Source organism: Emydura macquarii, unplaced genomic scaffold, assembly GCF_026122565.2.
Source record: "Emydura macquarii macquarii isolate MOO-44397 ecotype Brisbane River unplaced genomic scaffold, CSIRO-AGI_Emac_v2 contig_3080, whole genome shotgun sequence".
Lineage (NCBI taxonomy): Eukaryota > Metazoa > Chordata > Testudines > Chelidae > Emydura > Emydura macquarii.
Window position 1 is genome coordinate 3892484 of NW_027133217.1, and position 19869 is coordinate 3912352.

At 53.6% G+C, this 19869-nt stretch overlaps 1 long non-coding RNA gene across 1 annotated transcript; it reads left to right on the forward strand.

The window, feature by feature from the left end:
* The first annotated feature begins 8916 nt into the window (after positions 1-8916).
* On the forward strand, positions 8917-16726 carry LOC137141529 (uncharacterized). The gene is made up of 2 exons (XR_010916662.1): positions 8917-9250; positions 14770-16726. It is a non-coding gene; the product is annotated as an uncharacterized lncRNA (long non-coding RNA).
* The last annotated feature ends 3143 nt before the right edge of the window (positions 16727-19869 follow it).

Consider the following 19869-nt stretch of genomic DNA (forward strand, 5'->3'; position numbering starts at 1 on the left):
TGATGGGATGGGAGAGCAGGTTCAATGGGGTACATCGGGGGGAGGGAGGAATCAACACAGCTGCTTCATGTTGGACTGATGCAACAGGCCTCTCTGTAGTTTCACCACTGCATGAGCCGCTCCATGGAGCTAGTGAGGTGACAGTTGTCCCCTGCTGGGGTGACTGGGACCCAACCTGGTAACCAGCCCGGGCAGTTGCTATCTTGATCGTTTTTGTAGCCCAGAGGAGATTTGCCCAAGGTCACACAGCAAGTCACTGGCAGAGCCGGGAATCCAGCTCCGCTGTCTCCCAGCCCCGTGCCCTGGCTGCTGGAGCCCTTGGGGAGATGTGCCCCAGGTGGGCCCAGCTCACACCAGTTTGTTGGATGTTTAACCCAGTGGGTGGGTGCAGGCTGTGTATAAATGAAACCCAGTGAATGTGGTTTCCAGCCGCAGAATCAAGTGCTGCCCTTTGTGCTGCAGTTTAATGAGTGATCAGCTGCTGCTGCAGGGCTGGACGGGGCTTGTGGGAGGAGGGGAAATCCTGGAGGAAATGAAATGAACATTCCCCCCCCCCCCCCCCCATGGCTGTTAGGAGCTCTTCTTACAGGGGCCCTAACACGCCCTCGTTCCCAGTCTCAGCCAGGGGCTGAAGGGCAGGTGAGCAGCACTAGAGAGCTGGAAGCGCTCCTACCACCTGCTCTCCCGCAGGCTCAACCGCGGCTGTGGGAGCGCCAGGCTAAGGCAGCGAAGTGGGTGAAGCAGGGCTGTGGAAGGCAGCTGAGATGACACCGGGCCTTTGGAACAAGCCAGAGGTTCAGTTGCACGGTCCCCATCAGGGCAGGTGCCTTTCCGGCTGCTGTTTGTCTCTTCTCTTTAGATCTCCCCAACCCTCTGCAGCGTGATTTAGAAAACTGGCTGGCAATTTGCCTGGGAGCCTATTGCTGTTCAGGGCATCCTGTCTGTGCATTATTCCACACAGGGTTTCTCCGGGTGAAGTCAGTGCTGGGGAAAGGGGGCTGTGTGGACAGCCCCAGGAGAGCAAAGTCCACTGGTCAGGCACAGCCATGCAAGCTACCCTGCCACTAGGGCCCAGCTTAACATGGAGGGACCATTTGTAGAGGGCGGAAATGGAGGCATGGAGCCTCTTTGCCCAGCTGGTCAAGGCAGGGCCAGCTAGTCACAATTCACAGACTCCAAGGTCAGAAAGGACCAAGGGGACTGTTGTTTTTTTCCCCGTAGAGTTTAAGGCCAGCTGGGACCGTGATGATAATTTAGTCAAACCTCCTGCACAACAAGGGCCAGAGACCTGTGTTATCCAGTGTTACCAAGTCATCTGGGTGCTTGTCAGAGAAAACAATTACAATGACAGCCAGGCTTCTGCCAAGATTGAGTCTCCGCATGGTCTCTTCTGTTTACCACGGGTCATGCCCTTTGTCTGGAACCTGATAATGTGCACCAACCCCTACTGGCTGAATGCTGTGTAACTGCATGTTCACGTGCAGCACTTAGAACTGGACGGAGGCCATTAATCTCGTGCCAACCCTATAGAGAGCAGCTAGGTGTCATCCCGGCCAGTCGGACGTCCGTTCCCTTTCAGCCAGCATTGGAATTGGCAGAAATCAGAAGCGGAGGGGAGATAAACATTAAGCAATAGGAGAAAGGACATGCCATGCTGACGCCACAGCTACCGAGAGGCAGAGTGGGTCAGGGAACGGCACGGGCCAGCATCTCAGGAAAGCTGGGCTCTGCTGCTTATCTGTGTCAGCTGAGGCAAGTCGCTTCAACCCAGATCCTCAGAAGGATTTAGGTGCCTAACTCCCACTGCAACCAATGGGAGTCGGGTGCCTCAGTACCTTTGAGAATCTCGGCCTTCATCTCTTGGCCCTTTGCAGACGGGAAGCTCTTTGGGACCGAGACGGTCTCTTACAATGCCTGCGTACAATGCCTAGCAAATCGGGGCCCTGAGCTCGGCTGGGTGCTGCCCTCCTGCATTTAACTCAGGATACAGGCTAGAAGATGGCACAGGGAGGCAGGAGACTTGGGCGTTCTGGTCCCTGTTGTGCCCCTTACTCACCGGCTGCCCTGAAATGGGTTTTGTAATGGTGGCCCAAGCTGCCCGGAGCACTGTGCTGCCTGTGGCTTTCGCCTGGTTATGAAATGCAGTTAACAAACACGCGCCTTGTGTGTGGCTGTGTTCGGGACCTGCAAGCAGGCGTGTGTGGGGCCAGCACGGCCTGCAGATACCCACTCGTGTGAGCCAGCCCTGCTCGTTCTGGGCCCCCCGATGATCCAGGCTGGAGGATGGGCAGTGCACAGAGAGTTTTCTATGCAGCGCCCGCTCGGCCAATGCAGGACTCGGGCCCTTGGGCGTGGGGCTTGGGCTGCAGAGGGTTGTTGGTGGCGAGTCCTTGCCAAGGGGCCAAAGCCCTGGGGAACTGGGGCGGGATGTCAGCAAAGAGCGCTAGAGGAAACGCCGTGTCCTGTGCTCAGCAGCAGAGCACACCTGCCCCTACGGTGCTTTGCCAGCTGCGAACCATTGTCTCTGAAGCTGCAGCATGCAGATGACCTCCCGCCTGTTGATTCAGTCCCCCCAGTCGCATTCCCTTATTCTGCTCAGCGAGGGCCCGATCCGGCTCCTCTTGAAGTCAGAAGTGAATTTGGGAGCTGGCTCATTTTTGGAGTGCTTTTCAATCAGGCCTGCGAATGGTGGGCAAGAAGGAAGTGTCCTTACAATCGAAAAGAGGAGGAAGGGGGTCTCTCTGCTGAGGGAAAGTTGACACCTCTGGTTAATTAGGAAAATCACTGGTCAATTTCACTCCCTGCTGAAAATGACAAGATGAGTTTAGGGGGAGGAATAAACCCATTTTTATCCCAGTGATTGCTACTTACTTCCAGGTGCTGAGGCCAGGCGGGTCTTTGCTGCTGGAGTGAAATGACAGGTCGGGGAGAGACACTGCCTTTTACAAGGGGAGCTCTTTTTAGAGCCCACAATTGCTTTATGATGGATACTTGAAGGGCCGTAAAAGTGTAGGGGTGTTTTTTAGGCTAGCGCCCCTTCTCTCTAGGCCCTGGGGCGTGTTTTTAATCTCGATTTCATGCTGCAAGTGAGAAAGGAAATGGGGGAGGAAGATAATGTCCCCTTGAAGCTGAAGTAATGACTGAATAAAAGAGGAATTGCGTGTCCCGTCCCCCCACACATGTAATAAAGCGCAGAGCGGAGAGGGTCCTGTCACTTACGTGTTAACTGGCACTTAACTATGGGAAATGAAGCTTTATGATCCATCGGGTTCTAGGCTTGGCCATAAGCACAGGTCAGAAAGACTGGGTTGGGAGTGGTAGGAAAGGGAAACAGCCACTGTGCAATTTCAGCACTGTAAAAAAGTGGCTTTGAAATCTGACAGCTGCGGCCTTTCCAGCTACGACAAAAGAAAAGCCGGGGACCTGAGCAGGGCCTGCGACTCGTATTGTCCTTTGCGGTGCGAAGCGAGTGCAGCTCGCTACCCTTCGGCTCTGGGTGTGTTTCACAGCTACTGCGCGCTGGCCCAGGGAACAGGGCAAAGGAGGATCGGGCCCACAAGCATACGTTTGCCGACGCACTCTCCGAACTGGGTGCCTCAAATTCTGGCATCCCGGCTCAGGCCCCAGTTCTGGGCCGTGGCCAAGCTGAACTCAGCCTGGGGGCCGGAAGTGGCCGTTCCACCCTCTTTGCACCTTCGGGATCCAGGGCCCAGTTTGGACACTCAGGGTCTGACTCCCTGGGGGAAGTTTGCACCGATGTAGCTGCACGGCTGTCGCCCCCGAAAGCAGATGTGCTGGGTGGATGTGAGACGTGGCTCGCGCTGGTAAATGACTGCAGTTAGGGCTCGCCCGTTGGCTAGAACCCGAACCAGCACCCAAAGGTCTTCAGGGTGACTTGCCAGCGGCAATGCCAGATCAAGCATTCCTTGCGTTGCTCCAGATTTACACTGGTGGAAATCCATTGAAATCCATGGGGTTATGCCAGCACAGAATTAGAGTAACCCCTGGGGGGAGTTAATCAGGCTTCTGAATTGCTAGACATTTCTCCAAAGCTTTGATTGTTCATCCTCTGCTACTGGAGTCCCTGCACCCCCCCTTAGATGATGATGATGATGATGATGATTTATACTATGACAGGCTCTAGGAGCGAAGCCGAAGTCATGGGCCAGGACCCCTTTGTGCCAGGTGCTGTACAAACAGAACAAACAGGCGCGCTCCAGTGTGTTTATAATCTAAGTATATGACAAGCGACAACAGCTGGACCCAGACCAATGGGGCAGGACAAGGAAACAGTGAGACAGCAGTGGTCTCAGCCCACCAGCAGCCAGAAGGTGCCCCGAGACGCCAGACGCACCCCATTTCCAGGTCCTGTAAGGCAGTTCCCACCAGTCGGTGGGGGGAATCCTGTGATGGGATCATGCCAGCGTGAGGCGCCCCAGAGCTGAGGAGTCCATCAATGCAGAGAGTCCCATCAGGTGTTCCTGTGGGAAGCCCTGCCGGTGCGGTGAGCCGTGACGATGGCCCCGGCTGGTTGTGACACCTGTCTCGTGCGCCGTCTGCTGCCGTGGCAGGACGGGGGGCAAGGGGGAGGAGGACAGCTGAAATCCACGTGGAGCTGGAGTGGGATCAATGTGTTCTTTAGACAGTTATAACAATGAATAAAAAGTATCGTTTCTATTCATTCAGCCTACAGCCGGGCCAAGGGGCCTCTGGGAAGAGGAAATCCTTCTTGGTCTTTGAACGGGCCCCTGATTGATCCGATTTCCCCGTAGGTCTTTGCTAATCTAGCTGACCACTCCCCTCCCCCCTAGTCCCTTTCACCCAGGAAACGCCTGACGAAAAACCGCCTTCCCTTTCCCCGTGATTCTTTCCCAGCCTTTAATTACGGCTGCTGCAGAGACAGGTCTAAGCAGAAGCCTTGGTCTCAATCGAGAGGCTAGAGGAAGTGGAGATGACTTCATTAGCCCTCGAAATCTCCGTTCATGGCATAAATCAGGCACAGGTATGTTGCCCGGCTCAAAGGTCAGGGAACAATCTGACAGGCTCCTTCTAAAACAAAGGCCTTTCCAACGCTGATTCACCGGGGCACTAACCTTCGCATACACTAGACGCGAATGGCAGGCTGATTTCCCCCTCCCACCCCGGACTGTGCAACGCCTCCCTGGGCTGTCTGGGGCAGCAACCAATTATGTCAGGGCTCGCACCCGGTGCTGGCAGCTCCAACGCAGGTCTCTGCCTCTGGAGCTGGGAAAAAACCCCTAGGAACAGAGCAATTGCCAGAGCAGATCAGACCCAGCCATGCTGGATTCTGTCTCCATCGATGGCCAGCACCCGTTGCCTCAAAGGAAGGTGCAGGAAACCCTGCAGGAGGCAGGTCTGGGATAAGCTGCCCTGCAGGGTCCTTCCTTCTTGACAGCCCCCCCACCAATATTTAGAGCTTGGCTTATGCCTGAAACAGGAGGCTTTGTAGCCCATCCAAACCTCCTATGAAAAAACTCCTCAGAATGTTGATATTGTCCATAGAAATGCCCAATCCCTTCTGAGCTTTCAGCCTCCATGCTATCTGGTGGCGATGAGTTCCACAGGCTCATTTTTGTGCCTGGCGTGGAAAAGGGATTTTCCTTTATTATTTGACATATGCTGCCTTCCAGTTCTCCTGCATGTTCCCTTCTTTGTGACGGATACCAGAGGACTTGCCTTCTCTGTCACATTCATTATTCTGTAAACCTTTAACATGGGGCCTCATTATTCACCTCCTCGCCGAATCAATCTTTTCAGCCTCTCTTCATTCCTGCAGAAGATTAGCCAGGCCTCTAGTCATTTTCATTGCCCAACTCCGAAACCCCTGTATTTCTCCTCTACCCTTCCTGAGACCCAGTGACCGGGACTGAACACACAGACGGCAAAGGCACTTCAGATCTTTATATCCTGCCATCACAGTATTATGCATCTCAGTTTTTATGCACCCTACTTTGTGATTGCTTTATTTCCACTGCTGCTGTAGACTGAAGAGAGGCTTTCGTTGAGCTGTCCACCATGGTGCCCAGCGCACACAATCCACTTGAGAACCCAAATCCAAAATCCCAGGCTGTCACTGAGGAAGCTAAAGGAGAATTCCCATTCGCTGCTTGTAGTATAGAGACTGTGCCACACAGTTGAGCAGTTCTGAATCTATCCAGTAGAGGGCAGTAGCGCTCACACACTAGCCCTCCCATCACAGTGTCTTTGGTAGGGATTACTTTTCTGTTGGCAGGCGCCCTGTCATTTCATTCATTTTCAAGGAGAAACGCATTTAGCAGACCCCGTTAATTTTCAGCGTGGTAGTTACTCTGACCGTATCGTCCCTGGGCTGTGCTGTTCCAACAGCGTAACAATAAAAGGCCACTGTGTGTCTGGCTTTTCCAACCCAGTTCTCCTCCTGCCATGTAAAGAGGATCTAATTTGAGGCCCCGGTTTTGGGGCAGGGGACCAGGAAGCGGTACAGTTGCTAAATGAACCACAGAATTTCAGTGCATTCCTCGGCACATCCCCAGGATGCCGGCTTGTCCTTGGGAGCCTTGTCCAAGTGTACCGGATGAAAATCACCCCTGGGCAGGGGACCCTGCACCTCTATGGGACGTGCAGGATGCGTAAGCCACGTGAGGGCTGCTTGCCCGGAGGGGTGGATTTCCCCCCGCAATGCATGATGTCAGCGGATGATGTACGGTCTCAGGTAATCCCTTTTGGCTGAAGAATGGCCTCTTTTGACAAAGAGAAAAAGGAAACGGAGATAATTATCGGCTGTCGGGAATACAGGAGAAACTCTGAACTCACCGTCCGGCTGACGGGAAAAGGGGAGCCAGGGCACGGATGACAAATGGCCCTCGGCTCCGAAAATCCCTGCCTGCAAAATGCCAGTGGGCCCTGGGTGCAAACTGCGGTCCGTGATTTAAAGAGAGAGGGGCTGGGACCTAGACTGGGCAGGATCAGTGGGAACGGAGGGAATGGAGGACACAGCAGGATTGGACCTCAGGTGGCTTAGGGCTTGATCCAGCTCCGCCTGTTGACTTAGATGGGAGTTGGGGCCTGATCCTGAGCACCTGAAAATCCCATTTAAGTCAGTGAGGTCTGGATCCTCCCATTCCCCAGTGACCATATGGGGGGCAGAGGGGAGCCCTGCAGAACTGCAGCTGACCCATGGTCCTCCTAAGAATGCCCGTACATCACACCAACACACCATCATCCCGTCTCTAGCCAATTTAGTCACATTACCCCAGCACTGGCCATATTTATAAGACCCCTTCGGCTAGGGTGACCAGATAGCAAGTGTGAAAAATCAGGACACTTTTTTTTTCCCTGGGGGGAGGGAGGTAGAGTTGCATATATAAGAGAAAACCCCTAATATCAGGATGGTCCCAATTATACTGGGACATCTAATCACCCTCACTTCTGCCCATCTCTTTGGACTAGTCCAATGTGCGGCTCATCTATTCTTTGGGCAATTCAAATTACTGCGACAATGACTTTCCCAGCTGCTGTAAAAGGGACAGCCCCTGGAAAGAGGCAGCAACTGTGGCAAGTGAATTGGCGGGCCGGTGTGTCAGGAGGGGGAGCTCGCTTGCTGTGTCAGGGCCAGCCTGGGAAGAGTTTAGTTGAGATTTTCCTTCCTCCCACCCTTCTACCTGCCTCTGGATGGCATTTGCTGCAGCTCTGTGGGACTTGATCCAAAGGGCGGTTTGCTCAGGAGTGATTTGTTTTCAGTTCTGTTAAGTAAAGACACTTGCGCGGCTCAGATCCAGCCCCGGTGGAAGTGGCGAGTTGGGTGGACTTCATTCCAGGGCTGAATTTGCCCCGCTAGGTTTGCAATTGCTAAAAAAAGAGGCGTTTTAAAAGTGGAAACACGAGTCAATTTCTGCACAGCTCCCCTGAGCAATGCGTCCCAAGCGACTCTCCTGCCACAGATCTCAAAGCCCTTAACAAAAGCAGGCCAGCAACATCCTCACCCCATTTTACAGATGGGGAAACGGAGGCGCAGAGCGTTTACGTGGCTTCACAGAAAATAAATGGCAGGGATGGGACTAGAACCCTGGCACCTCATGTCCCAGAACTTCACTACATTCCTGGCACGGGCTTGGTTTATCTTGAACACAGCTGCGGTTACTGTAGCATCTGAGCACCACGTCCAGCCATGGAGAGCTGCATAGAGCTAGCCAGAATTGATTCATGGGAGGATTCTGACCCGTTTTCCAGCTCTCTCTTTCTCTGGCACAATCAGGAACTTTTCTACCCACCCACTGCCCGTTTGTGCCGCGCACTGCGCACGGCTATAGTTAAATCTTAGCCCCCCTAACGCAGATCAATGTCCTCTCCACAGCAGGGTTAAGGGGAAAGGGATGTGGCCTGTCCGTGTCTCCTTTGTAGACGTCTGAGCTGGATCCTGAAAATCTAACTGATTCCAGCTTCGACCGGGTAGACGCAGAATCCCGCCTAACCCGGCCGTCGCTTTTTCATTTAAGCTTCAAGGTAATAATGTTTTTCTCTTCTTAAAACAGGGAGTATGTTCTGTACCTCGCTGGATGAGAACTGGCTGGGGGAAATGAGGAGCGTGTGGCCATGGCGAGGGCAATTTCAGACTCACAAAGCTTCCAACGGGGTCTGCTTGACTGGCGCGAACACACACATTCAGTGGATAACGCGCCCCAAAGGTATTTGGCATTTGTCTTGCGATGGGGCGTTAAGGAGGCATTAAGGAGGCTAGGTAGGCCTATTAATTGCCCCGGCTGCACCTGGAGGAGAAGCCAGAGGGGGCTGGGCTCTAACTGCTGACAGCACCCAGGGGAGGCGGCACAGGCGGGGGCTATATAAGCCAGGTAGCTGGCAGCAGAAGGGGGCTGCAGGGAAGCAGGCTGTGGTTACTCCCTGAGTGGAGGGAGTTGGGAAGCTGGTGAACCCGGAATGGTAAGAGACGGCTCAGGGGTAAGCAGCAAGGTAGGACGGTCCAGGCCTTGGCTGCTGACTGGAGGGCCCCTGGGCTAGAACTGGAGTAGAGGGCAGCCCGGGTCTCCTTACCAGCTGCCGATGAAGTGACACTGGTGGGGCAGGGAGCAGGAAACCTGCCTGAGCTCAGTGGTCAAGAGGGACTCTGCTACCCCCGGAAGGGGAACATGTATGGTGACCCAGCCAGTGGGGTCCAGTCATGAAGAGGAGGTTGCAGTTCCTGGAGCGAGAGGGGCTGCAGGGAGAGACCGGATGGGTGAAGACACCGCCGGAGGTGGGTTCAATGCCTGGCAGAGCTAATCCCCAGGCTAGCCAGGAAGAGGTGTCACTCGCAGTGAGTGGACCCCCCCCCCTACACACATACTTCCATGGAGGATCTGGGCCTAGGCTACTTGAGTAAGTAGCTTAGAAGCCTGAATCGTTTGCAGATATGCCGTTGGCTGCGGTTTGTTTGCTGGAGCAAACCCTGCGTGTCTTCAAATGATTCTATTCCTAACCCAGGGGAGTGGTTTGTGCATGTGTCCGAGCCAAAATAAAGCCCATCGGATCGTCACTGATTCAGGAAAGAACTTAAGCACCTGCTTAACTCTAAGCAAACTTGAAGTCTAATTCACACTGACGTTGATGGGCTTTGCTGACTAGGGAAGTGCTGGAGTGTTTTGCTGAATCAGGGCCATTTTATATTTAGCAAATACTATGTACTAGGGCCTGCAGGCAAGAGCCAGGCCGTGTTAAGGTAGCTTTGTATTGCGCCGCTGGCACAAAGCTGCCTTAGAGCTGATGTAACCAACCGCATTAGGATCATTTAAGCGTCAGGGGAACCTCTGGGGCCCGGAGCCAGTGTAGCTGCTTTGACACCTTCGACTCCCAGGGACTTGAGGCTGGGGAGGGAAACAGGAGGCACGGCTGGGATATCCCTATGTCTCGAAGATCCCAGCGGTCACTGGCAACCGATGCAGTTTAGAGCAGCCCTGGGGCTACTCTAATTTGTGCTGGGAAAAGACCCAACTCAGATCAGTCCAGACCAGAGGAGCACAGAAGCAGCTTAAAGCCCCACATCTCCCACTGCTATGTACAGAGATCTCCTTGGCCACAGCTCAGAATCTGGCTCTGCATAGCCTCATGCCATTGCCCCACATCAAATCCAACAAGCTCCGTACCTTTCCAGTTTAAAGGGACTTTGCCAAAGTGTAATATTTTAAAACCAGTTTATGAAACCTAATAAACCATCCCAAAGGAAATATTGTCGGGATTTTCTTAATGTTTCAACCAGCGAAACCAGGTCTGTCTAGGTTTTTTTTGTGAGTGGCACAGTCTGAAGAGTTAAACCTACCTCTGCTGTCTTGGAAATCCTAACACAACAGCATCCCTTTAGGAGGTCTCAGAATGAGTGAAACTCCTTATAACTAGGAAGTGAAACTGACAAGAAACCAAACTGGCCCAGCTGAGCGAAGCAGACAAACAAACAGCACCTATAGGAGAGAAGGAGTTCAATTGTGGAATAATGAAAAGTGGTCTTGGTAACCCAGGTATGGAATTTTTTGTATGTACGGCGTGTTTCTTTTGACAGCCCTTGGGAGGATGCAATGCTCTTAAACTGTGGGGCTGACTCCTGAAATCTTTACTCAGTTTTTAATACTAAATAATCAGGATTCAGGCAAAATACCCTTTGAAATCCTGGCATAAAGACTTCAAGATTTGGCCCAATGCTCCCACGCTATTGTTGATGTCCAGATACTGCACCGATGGGCACATAAAAATGTTTATCAATCGCCGATGTCCTTTTAAATAACAGCTGCGGTCACTGTGTTCCTGTGAACTGAGGGATGTTTTGTAAGGATACTGATGTGCAGGTGGAATGGCCACCCTCCCAAGGGATCGTCAACAGGATTTGAACCCACAATTTTCAGCGCTGCATCATAGTGCACCTTCTGTTAGCAGTGACCGTGTTTTCCCCACAGTGCATATGGGTTTTCTCGTTGAACGGGGAGTGGCATGGCCCCAACGCTGCCGCAGTTCCGGGGCCGGTGCCTGGGAACAATCCCGGAGAAACCCGCACAGCTCTGGTGCGTCAGGCCTGCCCTCCTGCTCCCAAAAAGCTGTTTGATGATGCAGCGCTGGGTCCTAGCCGGGGAGTTCATCTGGAGATCACCCCCTGGTTTGTGGCGGCACAGAGAAGCGCGAGGGAGGCCTCCGAGGGGGCTAGCCCAAGGCTCAGGGCCAGCCCCTGAGAGACAGAAGTTAAACTCTTTGTTTCTCCTGCCCCCGTGATCTCCAGCAAACTGGCGGGAGCCTGTGGGGAGAGGTCCCTTTGCACGTCTGTCAGCAAGATCCATGTGACCTGAGGTCATTTCTGCAATGCAAGCTACTGAAGAAATGCTGCTGAGTGCTGAGGCCTGCAACGTGCTCGCCTGCCTCATTTGACTGACCCCACTGAAGTCAATAGAACCAGACCCTCCACCGGGGGGAGAAGGTGCAAGCAGGGCCAGGCCCTACTGTGTTCCCCACAGCTGCAGATAGGGTGATCAGACAGCAAGTGTGTAAAATTGGGATGGGGGGTGGGGGATAATAGGTGCCCTTATAAGACCAAGCCCTGCATAGCGGGACTGTCCTGACTCTATAGGGACATCTGGTCTCCCTACCTGCAGAGCTACGTGGGGTTGGGTCCAGCAGCTGGTGGCTGTTTAAGCAGAGACATGAGCAGAATTCACACAGACATAAATGAGAGCCATGAGGAGGTGTCTGGGCAGAGATCAGCTGAGCTGCTGGTGCTGCTAGATCTCACAGGTTCACCCTGGGAGGCCCAGGGCAGAATTTTTTCAGTAGCAGGTCCCTGGGTGTGAAACTCTCTCTCCCTCGTGGGTCTGTTGGAGTTTGATTTTGGGAGCCAGTCAATCACGGTGTCAGGCGCATGCTGTTGGACAAGCTTTGCTTTGTCCAGGGAAGGCATCCATGGTTGGATGGGGGCAGGCGTGCAGGCGGTGCTCCTCGATCCCTGGTGCCCAAGGGGTTCACCTCAGCTCACCCTCCCCTTGCACGGACGTTCAGGGGAAGGACTATAATGGGTTGCTTGTGGGAGGCAGAGGGTGGAAGCTACCTTTGGGAAGAAAGGGACCCAGAGGCAGGCGCCCAGGAATGAGATGAGCCCCAGGCCGGGGATTTTGCTTGTGTTAACGTGCTCTGACTTCTGGTGCTAAGGAAAAACTCTCGCTGGCTCCACTTGCCTGCGGTTTCTCATCCTGCCATGCCTTGTAAGCTGTCAGTAGGGCAACCAGATGGCAAGTGTGAAAAATTGGGGCAGGAGGTGGGAGGTAACAGGCACCTCTATAAGAGAGAGCCCCAAATAGCGGGACTGCCCCGATTTTACAAGGACATCTGGTCACCCTCACTGTCAGGGCTGTTTAAATTGTCTGCCACGAAAAGGTTTGGTTCAGCGTCTGGTTTTTCAAAATGAGGGACATCCATGGTGCCCACAAAGAACCACCAATCACAGCCAGGTGCCAAAGGTGTTGCAATACGGCCACGCTGAGGGCCGGGGAAGTGCACGGGCAGGGAATAACAGCGCTCGGTGGGTTTGTTTCTTTCAAAGCATCCCTGCAGCTCTGTGCTGGCAGAGAGAGTAAAAAGGACTGGAAAAAAACAACGCGACCCCAGTTCTGAAAGCCCAGTCTGCAGCTCTCAGACGCACCCGACAGCTGCCGATCACTTGGGAACTGCACCAATCTTGGGGTTCATTAAATACCAAACCAGTGACTGTAAAGCGAAGTGGAGATCATCTCTGGTGAACTGCTACACCCGGCCATGCAGTGTTCCCAGCCCGCCTCCAGGGCACATCTCCAACTTCCTATGCTTGTAATACTGTCCCTGAGGAGGGAGCGTCTCTAAATTATAATCTTCTACAAACCTCTCCCTCCAGGAACAAAGGGCTAAGGCCCAGATCCCCAGAAGTATTTAGGCTCCTAGCTCCCACGGGTTTCAGTGGAAGTTAGGAGCCTAAACACCTATGAGCAGCTGGGTCTAAGTCCTCAGAGGCGCTGGGCCCTGTATACCCCAGTGATTGCACGGGGAGATGCCTGGACGAAGGACCGTGGAGCATATGGCTTGGGGGGGGGGGGGGGGGAGGGTTGTGTTTATGACTCAGCCTTGAAAAGCTCCTTGCTACACCTTGTAAACAGCAATCCACTTCGAGCGCCCGGCACGGCCTCCCACTTGGCGGATGCGTTCTCCAGCACAGGAGCGGGTTTTGTGTAACTCCCACAAGCTGGCCTTGGCCCCTGGCCTCCTTTCCACAGACCGGCTGAGACAATCTTTGCCTTGTACCAGCCGAGGCGAGCTGACAGCTTGCGGGTCTGCTGCGAGCTTTTCTCATTGCAGTCCACGGGGCAGATGCCAGACTGGTGTAAAACATCATAGCTCCATTGGAATCAATAGAGCTGTCCCCATTCACGCTAGCAGAGAGCTGCCCCTGCTTCCTTTCTTCTTGACACCAGCGATAATTCACGCTGCTTCTGGTCACTCCCTGCCTCTTGTCGGAGGCTCTCCAAGTACTAGATGGCCATGAAGCTCTGTAGCAAAGCCATGAGAACACAGCCCAGCTGTGGGTGATACTAGTTTTATTAGCTCTGCTCTGTCAAAGGAGTATTTACCAGGAGCCAGACAGACAGAGTGACTCACCTATGGTCCCACAGCAGCACAAGAGATTCTGGCCTGGGAATTTTGAAAGGAGTCTAAGGAAGTGAGGTGCCCAGCTTCCACGGGGGCATCTAGTTGTCCTGCTCTGTCCTCTTCTCTAGGCCCCTGTGTGCCTCTCTGCTGAACCCTCTTTCTAATAATACCTCGCTCTCATCACTTTAATCCCTACATCCCAAAGCGCTTTACAAAGGAGGGCAGAATCAATATCCCCATTTTACAGATGGGGAAACTGAGGCACACAGCAGGGAAAGTGATTTGCCCAAGGTCACTCACTTGCCCAGCCAGTGGCAGAGTCAGGAACAGAACCCAGGTCTCTCGAGTCCCTGGCTGGCATGCCACCCACTAGGCCAGTGTTTCTCAACAACTGAGCCGTGGACCATTCCCGGCCCCTGAGATCTCCCTGCCACAGTTTAGGAAGGCAGCAAGCTGGTCCCTGGTATCCAAAAGGTTGAGAAACACTCAGCTAGGCCGTACAGCCTTCCCCGGGGGAAAGGGGCACAAGCTCATCCCAGGAGACATGCTGCGTCACCCCCTTTGTTGTAATTACAGCTGAAAAAACCATCACAGCTCTTTCACAGACAGGACCGTGCTGCTTCCCGTGTTGGTCATCTGCTCAGACAAAACAGAGGTCCTGTCCACGCGTGGTCAGTACAGACGCTATAGCGCTTTTTTTTTTTTTTTTTTTAAAGCCGTCAGGGTGTTTATCCCACTGTCTTCGCCAAACTCCACTCTCCTGCCCCTCTGTGCTACTGCGGCAATATTAATCTGGGCTTGGTGGCTTCTCTTCACTTCCCCCACTAAGCTAGCACTAGCTGTTACAATGGTGGCTGTGTTCCTCCCCAGAGCTGAACACTTTTCAATTCGATTCCGATGGTGGGCATGCGGGGGGGAGGGGCGGGTTAACCTTGAGATGTTATAAGTGAGCAGCTGTAAAGCCCTGAGCAAAGAAAGGAGGGTCTTGGGGTTAAAGCCGTGGGGTCTATTCCTGGCTCTGCCACAGACTCCCTGGGCAACCTTGAGCAAGTCTCTCTCCCCTTCAGTTCCCGATCTGTAAAATGGAGCTAAATAATCCTGTGTCTGTCTTGTCTACTTAAATCGCAGGTTCTTCAGAGCAGCTATGGTCTTGCCATGGGTTTGTGCATCGCCTAGCGTGGTGACCGTGATCTCGGCAGCGACTCTACAGTTCAGCTGTAACACCAGGACCGAGGAATCCTTGGATGAAAGGTTCTGCCTGAGTCCAAACCGGCCCGACACAGACGGCGAAGATGTGTCCCGAAACTTTTCACCCTTCTCTAAGCCATCCAGAGCATCTAATCACGTATTATTACATAGCGTCTAAGGCCTGCGGGGGCCACACTGGTCATCTAGTTGGGCTAGGCACTATACGCACATCCAATGGTTTCTTCCAGGCTACGTTGCAGCCAGACGCTCCGCAGCCCAGGAGCAAACATTCCCGAAGCTCGTTTGCAATCCAGGCCCCCTGATTTCCATCCTCCCCCTGTTTCCAGGTTGCTCTTTTCACGCTATCAGTTTACGGAGCTTGACCAACACCCCACCCGCTTTATTGCCGTTTCCGCAATCCGTTTAAGTGCTCCAAGCAGTTCCCTTAGCCCTTCCCACAGTGCTGCCTTTTTTAAACTAACCCAGCCGCGCTGAACTCTGGCTTTGTGGCCGTGGCGAGATTATACTTGGCTCCCTTCCCACACCTAATATGCCCCAGAGAATATTCATTAATACACCGAACAGCTGTACGGTATCCCTCCACTTTGTCATTGGCTTTTTTCCCTTTCAAATGCCTCCCGAACCTTGTGCGGGCTTCCAGCGGCTGGGCTCCCGTTACAGCCTTTGCCTCTCTGCTTTTACAAGGCCTAGTGGACTGGGGGTTTGATTGACGACGAGGGAGGGCGTCTCGCCCCCATCAGTCAGCACAGCGGCAGGCTCCCCATCAGCGACTCCCGCTGTGTGCAAACCCGCAGGGGTCATGGCAGCCTAGGAAAGTGCGTTGCTGTGACGGGGGTGAAATTCCCCCCGCTCGCATGGCGCTGGAGGGCTCAGAGACTGCCGGGATGAGGGGATAGATCAGATTGGGTGGGGAGGGTGGATGGAGACATATCCACCCTCTCTCCAGCACAGGGGTAAGCTGTGGGGCTGCCCTCTTCCTCCCGCCCAAGGCTGCCCCTCTAGCCTGAGGGCTGAAATAGGGTCCTGAGCCCCTCCTCGCTGGTTGCACAGGGGATTTGTTCTGCGTAAGTGTGCATCCCCAGCCCCCAACCTACCCCTCCTCTCCAGCCCTGCAGCAGCCGGTGTGACGCTCAGCTCTGCAGCCTGCCGGGGCGAGAAGAGGGGTGAAAGGCTTCGTGCTGAGCAGGGCGGGGTGAATCTCACCCAGCCTGAGACCACACGGTAGCACCTTAACCCAACTGACATGACCAGCAAACTCCCCCGTGTACGGATGCCGGGTCAGCCTGGGCGATCTCCTGCCAGCCACAGGGGTTCTGGCCTGGGAGGTGCCTGGGAGAAATGCGGCCATACATTGCCTTGTGCTGCCCCGCAGGTTTGGCAGGGGAAGTGCCTGCTATGCTAGCAAATTTCCTTCCTTTCCGGGCCCGCTGCCAAAGGAGACTGCAGCGGCCTCTGGATTTTCAAACCCCAGCAGTGGTGTGTGCCCACGGGCAGCTCTGTCCGGCCTACGGTGCAAGAAGGGCCAAGGAAAAGGAATGGGAACCCAGACCTCACCCGCGTCCTGTCCCCAGAGATGCACGACTGTCCGGGGAGAGGTGAGGATGTAATCAGCCTCAGAGCCGCACCCCATCATGCAGCAGGAGGGATCTTCTTCCTCCCTCCAGCAAGGGGGTAGTCACAGAGAGTGGGAACTGGCTGGCCAGCTGTGAGCTTTCTGCCCCGGCTCACTGGGCAGGTCAGACGCTTCCTAGCACGCGAGGCCTGGCCCCTGAATGCACGAAGGAGGCAGCCCGACGCCACCCCTGTGACCCTCCTGCAGTTTCCAGCCAGGCAGCCCCGCCTGCCCCGCTTCCCAGCCCCGGTTCTCCCACGGTTTCAGGGTGTTTAGAGTACACCGGTCTCAGGTGTGATTTGTATATGGCTCTCCTGGCATACGTGGGAGCCCCCCTCAGGGCCATTTCCTCATTGCTGGGGGCAGCCCCACATTCTCAGCCCTATTGCTCTAGCCACACCCCAAATCACATTTCAAATGCCTGCCCTTTGCATGCCCATTGCACGTCAACGCACTCACAGCCATCGCCCCGGCCTAGAGACATCACTCAAGGGCTTCAACGTTATTTAACGCGGGAGGGGGTGAGGGGATGACACTCTATTACGGCTGTGTTGTGACCGGACACCTAGGGGTGGGAAAGAGGGGACACCTAGGGGTGGGAAAGAGAACGTCGGACCAGATCCTCAGCCGGTGTAAATCAGCTGCAGCTCCGTTGACTTCAGTGGGGTTCTGAGGATTTACCCAGTTGAGAAGCTGGCCAGCTCTCCACCCTAGTAACAAGGACCGTGTACCAGCTTGATATTGCTATTCCCAGCTGGACACACCAATCTGCCAGTATCCAGTTCACAAACGAACCGCTTGCTGTGGAATAATTTGAGGGGCGGGCACTTCCCAATTCCTGGCTGGTGTCATTTTGCTTGCACGGTAATGTTGTTCCAGAAGAACGGTGGCAAACTCCACAGAGCAAACAGCTACAGTATGCGCATAGGGCTTGCTGGGAGAAGTACACATGAGGCTGACCTTGGAAATGCATCTTTCCATAGTGGAGATATTCTTATGTGGCAGCTCCATTAGTGGGGGTTGCAACCAGGGTAGCCCAATCTGTATGGTTCTCTGCTAATCTCTTTGTGGACTAATAGTCCTTTTGATCCACCGGGATACCACCTTGTCCATCCAAGAGCTTCTTTTTCTTGTTCTTCTGCTGTCAGCTTTGCCTTCCAGGGCCCGTAAACCTGCATCGCCCACTGAACCTCTTGAAACATGCCCTGCAAATCAAACCTTTCTCTTTGGAAGCTCTCTAGCGGATGTGGTTAGCCTGTCTCCAATACGTCGATTTCTGCCCCACAAGCAGTTGACTGCAGCAAGATGGCACAACGTGACATGATTGTGCAGTTAATGTTAGCATTGTCTATGCTAAAGGTCAAGTGACTGAAATGCTCTTTGCATCCAAGCAAGTTTTGCTTACACACTGAGGTAGTGCCTAGGAACCCTTACTGAGATCAGCGTCCCATTGTGCTAGGTGCTGTACAAATGCTTATTACGCAGCAGACCAGGTGCGCCAAAGAGTTTACAACCTAGAGATAAGATAAACAAAAGATGCAAGAAAAGAAGCCTTAATATCCCCATGTTACAGACAGGGATTGGAGACACAGACTAAGGCCACGTTTAGACAGTAAAAGCTGGGCACAGGCTGCCCTGCCAGAACTAGCTTGAATCCAGCTACCACAGGTAACAACCGCAGGGCAGACAGTGCACAAGATCCCCCTGTCCACATTACCCTGCCTCACAAATCACTGACATTACGACAACCGGCAGGGCAATGACTCCCTAGATTGTGCGCTAGGGTGAGGGCTTCACTAGAATGATGGCTGGAGTCATCTCTGCCCTCGGTCAGAGATAGTACAGCCTCCGCTTGCTGACTGAGAATCCCTGCCCTGTCCCCACGAGGTTTACACCTCCAGAGGCCCTTCACTGCCGCTTCTACAGGTTTTCAGCCAGCAAGCCATAGCAGAACTGCCAGCACCAGCAATCCACAGCCAGAACCCTCACAGATGAGCCACTCATTTCAGAGGGAGGAACAGCTGGTTTGTGGCAGGCTGGGGGGCGTAAATCTACAGTGCGCTCGCCTGCCATGCACTGTCTGTGCATGCTACTAACAGGCACTAAAAATCCCCTTGTGTGCTTTGATCTCCGCCGCTCTGAAATGGCAGTAAATGAAGTTGCACTTGGGAACCTTAAGCATGCAGCAGTGGCGTCCACACAGACACTTAGCGTAGAGCAGGCTGGTGCAGGGTAGATTTACACCCCAGCTTGCCACAGGCTAACTGTGCATCTAGAATGAGCCCAGAGAGCAGCAATCAGCTAGTTGTCAGTGTTCAGCTGTCTGGAATCCCACATGCTGCTGTAATAATGCAGGGGAGAAGCAGCATAGGCTTAGAGTGAGGGAGTGGAAGAGAAGAGGGGGCAGAAATTGCAGCCTTAGCCAATAAGCCATAGCCATAGAGTGGAGAGTTTTATGGCCATACTGGGTCAGACCAATGGTTCATCTGGCCCAGCATCGCGTCTTCCGACAGTGGCCAGTGCCAGAGGGAATGAACAGAACAGGGCAATATATTGAATGATGCAGCCCCTCTCATCCACTCCCAGCTTCTGGCAGTCAGAGGTTCAGGGACCCAGAGCATGTGGTTGTGTCCCTGGCCATCTTGGCTAATATCCTCCAGGAGCTTAATTCTTTGTTGAACCCAGGTATACTTTTGACCTTCGCAACCTGCTCCACAGCTTGACTGTGTGTTGTGTAAAGAAGTTCTCCCCTATGTTTGTTTTAAACCAGCTGCCTATTAATTTCATTGGGTAGCCCCTGTTTTGTGTTACGTGCAGGGTTAAATAACGCTTCCTTACTCACTTTCTCCCCACCATTCACGACTGTATAGACCGCTCTTGTATCTTCGCTGTTAGAGGGCTGCAGGGACTCCCTTGGCTTTCATACTTCCATCCAAAAAAACCAAAAACCAAGGGAACACCCACCAAACTTGCTTCTTACCAGCAGGAAAAGGGAGAGAGAGAGACAGAGGCTTCAACTGTGTGACGTGTTAAAGGGGACTCAGCTAGCAAGAAAAGGCGGCTCACCACTACTGATGAAACACACCCCTTCACAACCAGCGTAAGTCAGCGCTGGTGCAAGGGCAGAGGGCATGGATGCAATGAATGTCTCTCAGCGTGTGCTCGCTCTAGTGAGGACGAGCCCGTAGCTGGCTTTCACATTTAAAATCCATCAGGTAGTTTGTATCGTGGATAATTTTTTCTATCACACACACACACAACCGGTTCAACACCAGCCCTGAAACTCAAGCTGGGTTCTGCCTGATGGTACCTCCAGTAGCAAAGATCCTGTCACTAGGGGCGGACAGTTTTGTGGATGAACGTGGCAGGAGTGCTCCGCTCACTGCTAGGATGGCACCTCCTGCTGG